Source organism: Apium graveolens, chromosome 4, assembly GCF_009905375.1.
Source record: "Apium graveolens cultivar Ventura chromosome 4, ASM990537v1, whole genome shotgun sequence".
Classification (NCBI taxonomy): Eukaryota; Viridiplantae; Streptophyta; class Magnoliopsida; order Apiales; family Apiaceae; genus Apium; species Apium graveolens.
Genome location: NC_133650.1, coordinates 77,600,611 through 77,608,818, shown reverse-complemented (window position 1 = coordinate 77,608,818; position 8,208 = coordinate 77,600,611). Strand labels below are relative to the sequence as shown.

The 8,208-nt window shown below is 35.1% G+C and overlaps 1 non-coding gene across 1 annotated transcript; it reads right to left on the bottom strand.

Moving 5' to 3' along the window:
* Positions 1-4,183: 4,183 nt before the first annotated feature.
* On the bottom strand, positions 4,184-4,290 carry LOC141722054 (small nucleolar RNA R71). Its single transcript, XR_012575088.1, has one exon. It is a non-coding gene; the product is annotated as a small nucleolar RNA R71 (small nucleolar RNA).
* Between the last annotated feature and the right edge of the window lie 3,918 nt (positions 4,291-8,208).

Here is an 8,208-nt window from a genome sequence, read left to right as displayed (position 1 = left end):
CACTATTACCCAATTATTAATGCTTGTTACAATTTTATTTCGATTCTTGATTTCTCCCAATTTATTGAATCCTCTATTCATATTCCAATACTTTTACCCTTGTTATATATACTCTGGTATGTCTTGGTGTTGGGATATATCAAAAGCATTCTGATTGTTCCGGATGTTATACCTTGGACTGGATGGTTACTATACGGGCTGGGTTTTACCCATACCATTATTTAATAGGCCATAGTTGCCTGAGTACTCTTTATGTTGGTTGGGTCTATGCAGTTGGGTATAGATCCGCACTGTATCCTGACTGATCAGCAGGTTATAGTGCATATGTGGGTTCTTGTTTCCAGTCTTGTTCATTTGGCGCTTGCCAGTGTTGGCAAATTATTATCCTATACAGATTTAGATGGTTGTTCAAACCAGTAGCTTATTGGTTCACTTATTTCTCTCTCTTTATACTATATATATTGTTGCAGGCTTGTTGAGCAATTTTGGCTCATCCCTTTTTATTGTTATTCCTATTATTTTACAGTGTAAAATCACCGTATGGTATTTTCTTTTCTTGCACTTTATTTTCCGCACATATAAACGGCATAACCACTCGGTAAAGTTTTAAAAATGGATAAATTATTTTAAAACTCCACCAAAATTTTTAAATGGTAATTAAGCTATTTAACCCCCCTTCCAGCTTAAAATAGCCCTCTTACGGGACCTTACAGATCTTGTGAGCCTGGAAGTATAGTCTTAACTTCCTCGAGGTTGTGATGAGGGTAATTGCAAACTTCTCGGTGGTGGAAGAGTTCAACTCCGCTCCGTGGAGCACTTTACTCACATAGTAGACGAACTTGTAGAGCTTCTATTCTTCTTTTATCAGGACGACACTCACGGCTTATTTAGAGACTGTGAGGTATAAAGGATATCTTCCGGACTAGGTTTAGAAAATAACAGGGCCTCGGTCATGTACTTTTTCAACTGTTCGAAGGCCTCTTGGCTCTCTGTTATCCACTCAAAGTTCTTCACCTTCTTAAGGGTTTTGAAAAAGGGTAGGCATTTGTCTCCATACTTGGAGATAAACCTTCCTAGAGCTGCAATTTTTTCGGCCAGCTTTCGAACATCCTTGATGGAGTGTGGTGGCTCCATATCTAGGATGGCTTTGATCTTATCAGGGTTGGCCTCAATTCATATTTTTGAAACCATGTGCCCCAAAAAAAATTCAGACCCAACACTAAAGGCGCGCTTGGCTGGGTTTAACATTATCTTGTGGTGCGTCAGCACTTCGAATGCCTCCCTCAGGTGATTATTATGATCGGCCTTGGATAGAATTTTCACTAACATGTCATCAAAATAGAACTTCATGGTCTTTCTAATTAGATGGGCAAATATCTTATTCACTAATCTCTAGTAGGTAGCTCCTGCATTCCTAAGTCCAAAAGACATAACAAGATAACAAAAGACACTAAAGTCAGTTATGAAAGATACCTTGCAGGTGTTATATTTATGCATTTTGATATGATTACAAAGTGTGAAGCTCTATCAAATTTATCTCAGCTCACTTTAAAAGCTTCATGTCCAATTTGTTTCACACCATTTAAAGCCATACAAACTTGTAACACTCATTATTTAAAGCTCTCTTGATTGTAATCAATACCTTTTGATAGGAGCTTTTACTTTGTAGAGTGATAAGAAGAACCCTAGATTTATAGCTTACTTTGGTTCTTTTTATATTTGTTCCTTCAGATCTTTGTATTTGGAATTGTAAGCAAACCTCTGGGTATCTATACTTTTGATTAAAAAGAATATTTACTCAGAATCTCTTCGTGTGTTTAATTCGTTTTAATTTTGATATTCTGCTGCAATTAATTTTAGAAAACGAAGAACATACATTCACCCCCCCCCCTCTGTATGTACCTTTTGGACCTAACAGTTCACCAAATTTATCTTGATGTTTAGTTGAACGATCTCCTTCTGATGAACTATCAGTTGTTGAATTTATATGACTTGAAGAATTTCGATTTGATTAAGTATTTCCTGATCCATCCCGTTCTCCTGATGTATCATCAGGATCTGATTCACTAGAGATGTGACTTGCTAATTGTTGATGTTGCTCTCCCTCAACATGTGCATTTTGATTCTAGATCAGGAACATCATTGTTAGGATTTGACATATTAATGAGTGTGCATTTTATCTTAATATTATCCCTATATTTTGGTTATTTAGCATTGATTTAGATTTATTTAATAAATATTATTGTTTTATTGTAGGTATCAAGGAGATATACTAAAGGAAGGCTTGGAGTTAAAAAAATCAGATTTGAACTTTAATTTGATTTAAAATCGGATTTTATGGGTCTGTTGCGCAGTCTACACTGTTTGAGCCATATCTAGAGTTCTCTAAGTTCAATTCTGACGATTCAACAACCCATAGAAATATTATGAGAAGAGCTTCAATTCAAAATTGGTCTTAAATTTATAACCCATCCGAATCATCCCAGAATCTGAGTTAAAAAGTACACTATGAATTTTCACTTTCTTGGAATTCAATTCTAATTGGAAAATCTCTTTGTATTTACTTTAATTCATTAAAAATACTTTTATTTGATATATTACTATTATTATTCAGACCTAATCTGAATAAGAGGAGTTATCACATAAAAAAGAGAGACATGCAATATAGAGAGAGAAAGAAGAAGCCAGAGGAAAGAGACACAGCCTTTAGAGACGTTCACTTGGATTGTTTTTCTCCATCTTTGTGATTTGAATTCACTCCTTCAATTTTTCATTATGAATATGTGTTATAAATTTTTGGATGCTTTAATGATTTATATTATGAATTAATTTTATTAAAGTTGGGATTTTTATGGAATCCTAACATGGGATTATTGGTGTTTTGTTAAAAAGTATTGTATGTAGTTCTATAGTTTATTTTTTCAAGTGTTTTTCATGCTTATAATTGCTTTTGTTTTATCAACTTGAGTAGGTTATATAATTAATTATAATACCGAGAGGGTTGTAATAAATAGACATAAAACTTGAATGGTGCATGCTTATATCTTGTGATTATAATATTGTTACGGTATAGACATATATTGTGACCATGCATAGCTTTGTGAATTGGTGCTGAATTTTATTCTGAAAAGTAGATTGACATAGAAATATGTTATTTTATTTGATAAGAATTATATCATAGTGATTTCGAGAGGAACCTATGACCAATAAATTTTAGCTAGTGAGCTGTGGAATGACTATAGTACATCGCAACTCTTTTACCAATTTTCACGTGTTAAGGGAAGTAACTATATTGACTTATCTTCTCATATTTGAATCTCTATCAATTTTTCGTGCTAGTTTAATTTTAGTTGTTTAATTTAGTTTTTATTAATTAGTTTAGTTATAAAAATCTTCAACACTTTTTGTGCTCAATAACTGAATTGTTAGATATTACTTGAAAATTAATACAAATATACGGTATTACTACTATATTACTTGTTTGCGATTGTGTACACTTGCACATCAACTTTTTACGCAGCAAGTTTTTTACGCCGCTGCCAGGGATTGTTTTATTTGTTAATTGTGAAGTTAATTTTCTTGCAATTTGGATTTAGTTACTTCTGTACTAACGGGAGTAATTATTTTTTCTTATCAGGTTTCTTTGTTTATGAATGAAGAATCCTCAGGATTAGTTGCTTTTGATCGTGAAATTGAGAGAACTTTTAAAGCACGAAGAAGAGTGCAAGGTAGAGTAAAGGAAGAAAATATTATCACGGGTGAATCGGTTAATAACCAGGATTTGTTACCCAATGGGATGGTGAAGAATGATAGAGATAGTGTTATACGGATATATGGGAAACCTCGTGTTGATGAGTAAAATTCTGGAATTGTCAAACCAAGTATTCAAACAACACAATTTGAGCTAAAACCAGTCATGTTTCAGATGTTGCAAACTATCGGTCAGTTTAGTGGGATGGCTACTAAGTATCGTCATCTTCACCTTCGGTTGTTTGTCGAGGTTTGTGATTCTTTCAAACTTTCTGGAGTCACGGATGATGCTTTGCGATTGAAGTTATTTCCATATTCTGTAAGAGACATGGCAAGAGATTGGATGAATTCTATTACACCATCTTCGGTGACTACTTGGAGTGATTTGGCTGAAAAAATTCTGATAAAGTATTTGCCTCCTACCAAGAATGCAAAGCTCCGTAATGAGATTAATTCTTTTCAGCAGCTAGATGATGAGTCTTTATATGAGGCATGAGAGAGAATTAAGGCATTACTTAGAAAATGCCCACATCATGGTCTTCTTCATTACATTCAGATGTATATATTCTATAATGGTTTTAATGCTCAAACAAAATTGGTGGTAGATGCACCTGCAAATGGGGGCTTTGTTGGCCAAGTCTTATAATCAGGCATATGAAATTCTTGAGACAATTGTAATAAATAATTATCAGTGGAAAACTAATAGAGCACAATCTGGAAAAAAAGTGGCTGGAATATATTAGGTCGATGATGTGACCTCAATGCGAGCTCAAATGTCATCCATGGAGAATATGCTCAAGAGCTTGACTATGGAATGTACTCAATCTATGGGGAAATCAATGAATTCACAGGTTAATCATATCAAGAATATATCATGTGTGTATTGTGGTGAAGAGCATACTTACGACAATTGTCCTTCAAATCTAGAATCTGTTTTCTATGTTGGAAATCAAAATAAGGGTGGCCCTTATTCAAACACTTACAATTAATCTTGGAGACAACATCCTAATTTTTTTGGAGCAATCAAATGCATTGAGGCCGAATAATCCTCCTGGATTCTCTCAACAAGCTCAACAATAGTTGCCTCAACAAGCATCTCAATCCTCTTCTATTGAAAATATGTTAAAAGCGTACATGGCTAATAATGATGCACTTATCCAAAGTCAAGCGGTATCATTGAGAAACTTGGGGAATCAAGTTGGACAACTAGCTAATGAGATGAGAAATCGACCACAAGGCACTCTCCGTAGTAGCGACACAGAAAAGCCTAGGAATGAGCATTGTAAAGCCATGGCATTGAAGAGCGGAAAAGTCTTGGAGAATGCTAAATCTAATTCCAAATAAAGTGCTTAATCTAAAACTAATATTGAAGAGAAATTTTCTGACAATTGTGGTATTCAAACTTCTAAGGTTGTTCCAACACTTCAACCACAACCACAATTCCCTCAACGGTTTCAAAAGCAGGAGCAAGATGTTCAGTTCAATAAATTTCTAGATGTTCTAAAACAGCTTTATATCAATATTCCACTTGTTGAGGCTCTTGAGCAAATTCCTAATTATGTGAAATTCATGAAGGATATTCTTATGAAGAAGTGAAGAATGGGAGAGTTTGAAATGGTAGCTCTAACACAAGAGTGTAGTTCATTCATGCAGAATAATATACCACCGAAGATGAAAGACCTAGAGTTTCACTATCCCTTATACTATTAGAAATTCTTATTGTGGCATGGCATTGTGTGATTTGGGAGCTAGCATTAACTTTATACCTATGTCTGTATTCAGGAAACTGGGAATTGGAGAAGTTTGACCTACAACTATCACTCTTCAACTGGCAGATAGATCTCTTGCTCATCCTGAAGGAAAGATTGAAGATGTTTTGGTCAAGGTAGACAAATTTATCTTTCCTGATGATTTTATTATCTTGGATTATGAGGAAGATCGAGAATTTCCCATTATCTTGGGTAGGCCCTTCCTTGCTACAGGAAGAACATCGATTGATGTGCAAAATATAGAACTAACAATGAGATTCTAAGATGATAAGGTGACGTTTAATGTTTTCAAGGCTATGAAATACTCTGATGAAGTAGAATCTTGCTCGGCGATCACTTTGCTTGATGATCTAGTTTATGCAAGCCTAGAGTTCAATTCTTCACATGACCCTCTGGGGAAACTAATTATCAATGCATCTGAAGATGAAGTTGATGATATTGATCTTTTTGCTTGGTTGGAAGCTAACTCACAAGGTATAAGAACTAAAGGCCGCTTTGAATCACTCGAGCTATCTTCAAGGGAATTCAAGATTCCAAAGCTATCTATTGATGAAGCACCGAAGTTGGAATTGAAGGCTCTTCCTTCTCATTTGAAGTATTCTTATTTGGGACCTTCTTCCACCTTACCTGTTATTGTCTCAGCAGAACTGTCTGATGCACAAGAAGAGAAATTGGTGGAAACTCTTAAAAAGTACAAGAAAGCTATTGGGTGGACTATTACATATATTCGAGGTATTAGCCCTTCTCTCTGTATGCATAAAATTTTGTTGGAAGATGGTGCTAAGGGGTCCATTGAAGGACAATATCGCTTAAATCCGATCATGAAAGAGGTGGTGAAGAAAGAGATTATTAAATGACTTGATGCATGTATCATTTATCCAAATTCTGGTAGCTCATGGGTTAGTCCTGTATAATGCGTGCCTAAGAAGGGTTGACTCACTGTGATAAAGAATGAAAATAATGAGTTAATTCTGACCAGAACAGTGACGGGATGGAGAATATGTATTGATTATCGAAAGATGAAAAAGGCCACGAGAAAAGGTTACTTTCCATTGCCCTATGTTGATCAAATGTTGGACAAACTTACGGAAAGAGAGTAATATTATTTTCTTGATGGGTACTCTGGTTATAACCAGATAACTATAGCTCTAGAGGATCATCATAAAACTACATTCACATGTCCCTATGGTACTTTTTCCTTTTGAAGGGTTTCATTTGGCTTATGTAATGCTCCTCCGACTTTTCAAACATGTATGATGGCTATCTTTTCTGACATGGTTGGTGAATTTTTAGAGGTGTTCATGGATGATTTCTATGTATTTGGAGATTCTTTTAATGATTGTCTATGTAACTTGGGTAAGGTGTTGGAAAGATATGAAGAAACCAATCTTGTACTTAACTGGGAAAAACGTCACTTTATGGTGAAAGAAGGTATCGTATTGGGTCATAAAATCTCAAGGAAGGGAATTGAAGTTAATAGGGCCGAAATTGAGGTTGTTGAGAAGCTACCTCCTCCTACTTCAGTCAAGAATATTCAAAGTTTTCTTGGACATGCCGGTTTTTACAAACGATTCATCAAAGACTTCTGAAAAATTTATAAGCCTCTTTGCAAGTTATTGGAAAATGACACTCCCTTTCAGTTTTATGAAGCATATTTAAAGGCTTTCAAGGAGTTAGAGCAGAGATTAATTTCAGCACCTATCATTATTGCACCAGATTGAAGCTTGCCATTTGAATTAATGTGTGATTATAGTGATTATGCAGTTGGAGCAGTGATGGGGCAAAGAAAGAATAAGGTATTTCATCCGATCTACTATGCAAGTCATACTTTAACAGGAGCACAACTGAATTACACGGTGACTGAAAAGGAGCTCCTTGCTGTTGTGTTTGCCTTTGACTAGTTTCCCTATTATCTTGTGGGAAATAAGGTTGTTATTTTCATGGACCATTCATCCATCAAATACTTAATCACTAAGAAAGATGAAAAGCCACGCTTAATCTGGTGGGTTCTTTTGCTTCAGGAGTTTGATATTGAGATACAAGACAAAAATTGTGTTGAAAATCAAGTAGTTGATCACTTATCAAGATAGAGTACAACGATGAATCTCAAACTATGGTTTCTATCAAAGAAACATTTCCAGATGACAAGATGTTTCAGGTACAAATCTCTAATGTTACTCCATGGTTTGCTGATATTGCACATTATTAGCTACAAGAATAATTCCCCTGATTTATCAAGTCAATAAAGGAAGAAAATCTTGCACGATGTGAAATCTTATTTTTAGGATGAGCCTTATTTGTTCAAGAAAGGTGCCATCAAATTATTAGAAGATGTGTTGCTGAATTTGAGGTGCAAGATATTCTTTTCATTGACATTCATCTCCTTCTGGTGCACATTTTGGTGGACAACGCACTGCTGTGAAGGTATTACAATCTATTTTTTTGGCCTTCTCTTTTTAAGGATGCTCATGCATATGTTGAGATGTGATCGGTGTCAAAGGGTTTGTAATATCTCAAGAAAAAATGAGATGTCATTGATAAATATTCTTAAAGTCGAGTTGTTTGATGTGTGGGGCATTGACTTTATGAGACCATTCCCTCCTTCTTTTAAAAATGAATACATCTTAATGGCTGTTGATTACGTCTGTAAATGGGTGGGAGCTGCTGCTTATCTCACTAATGATGCAAA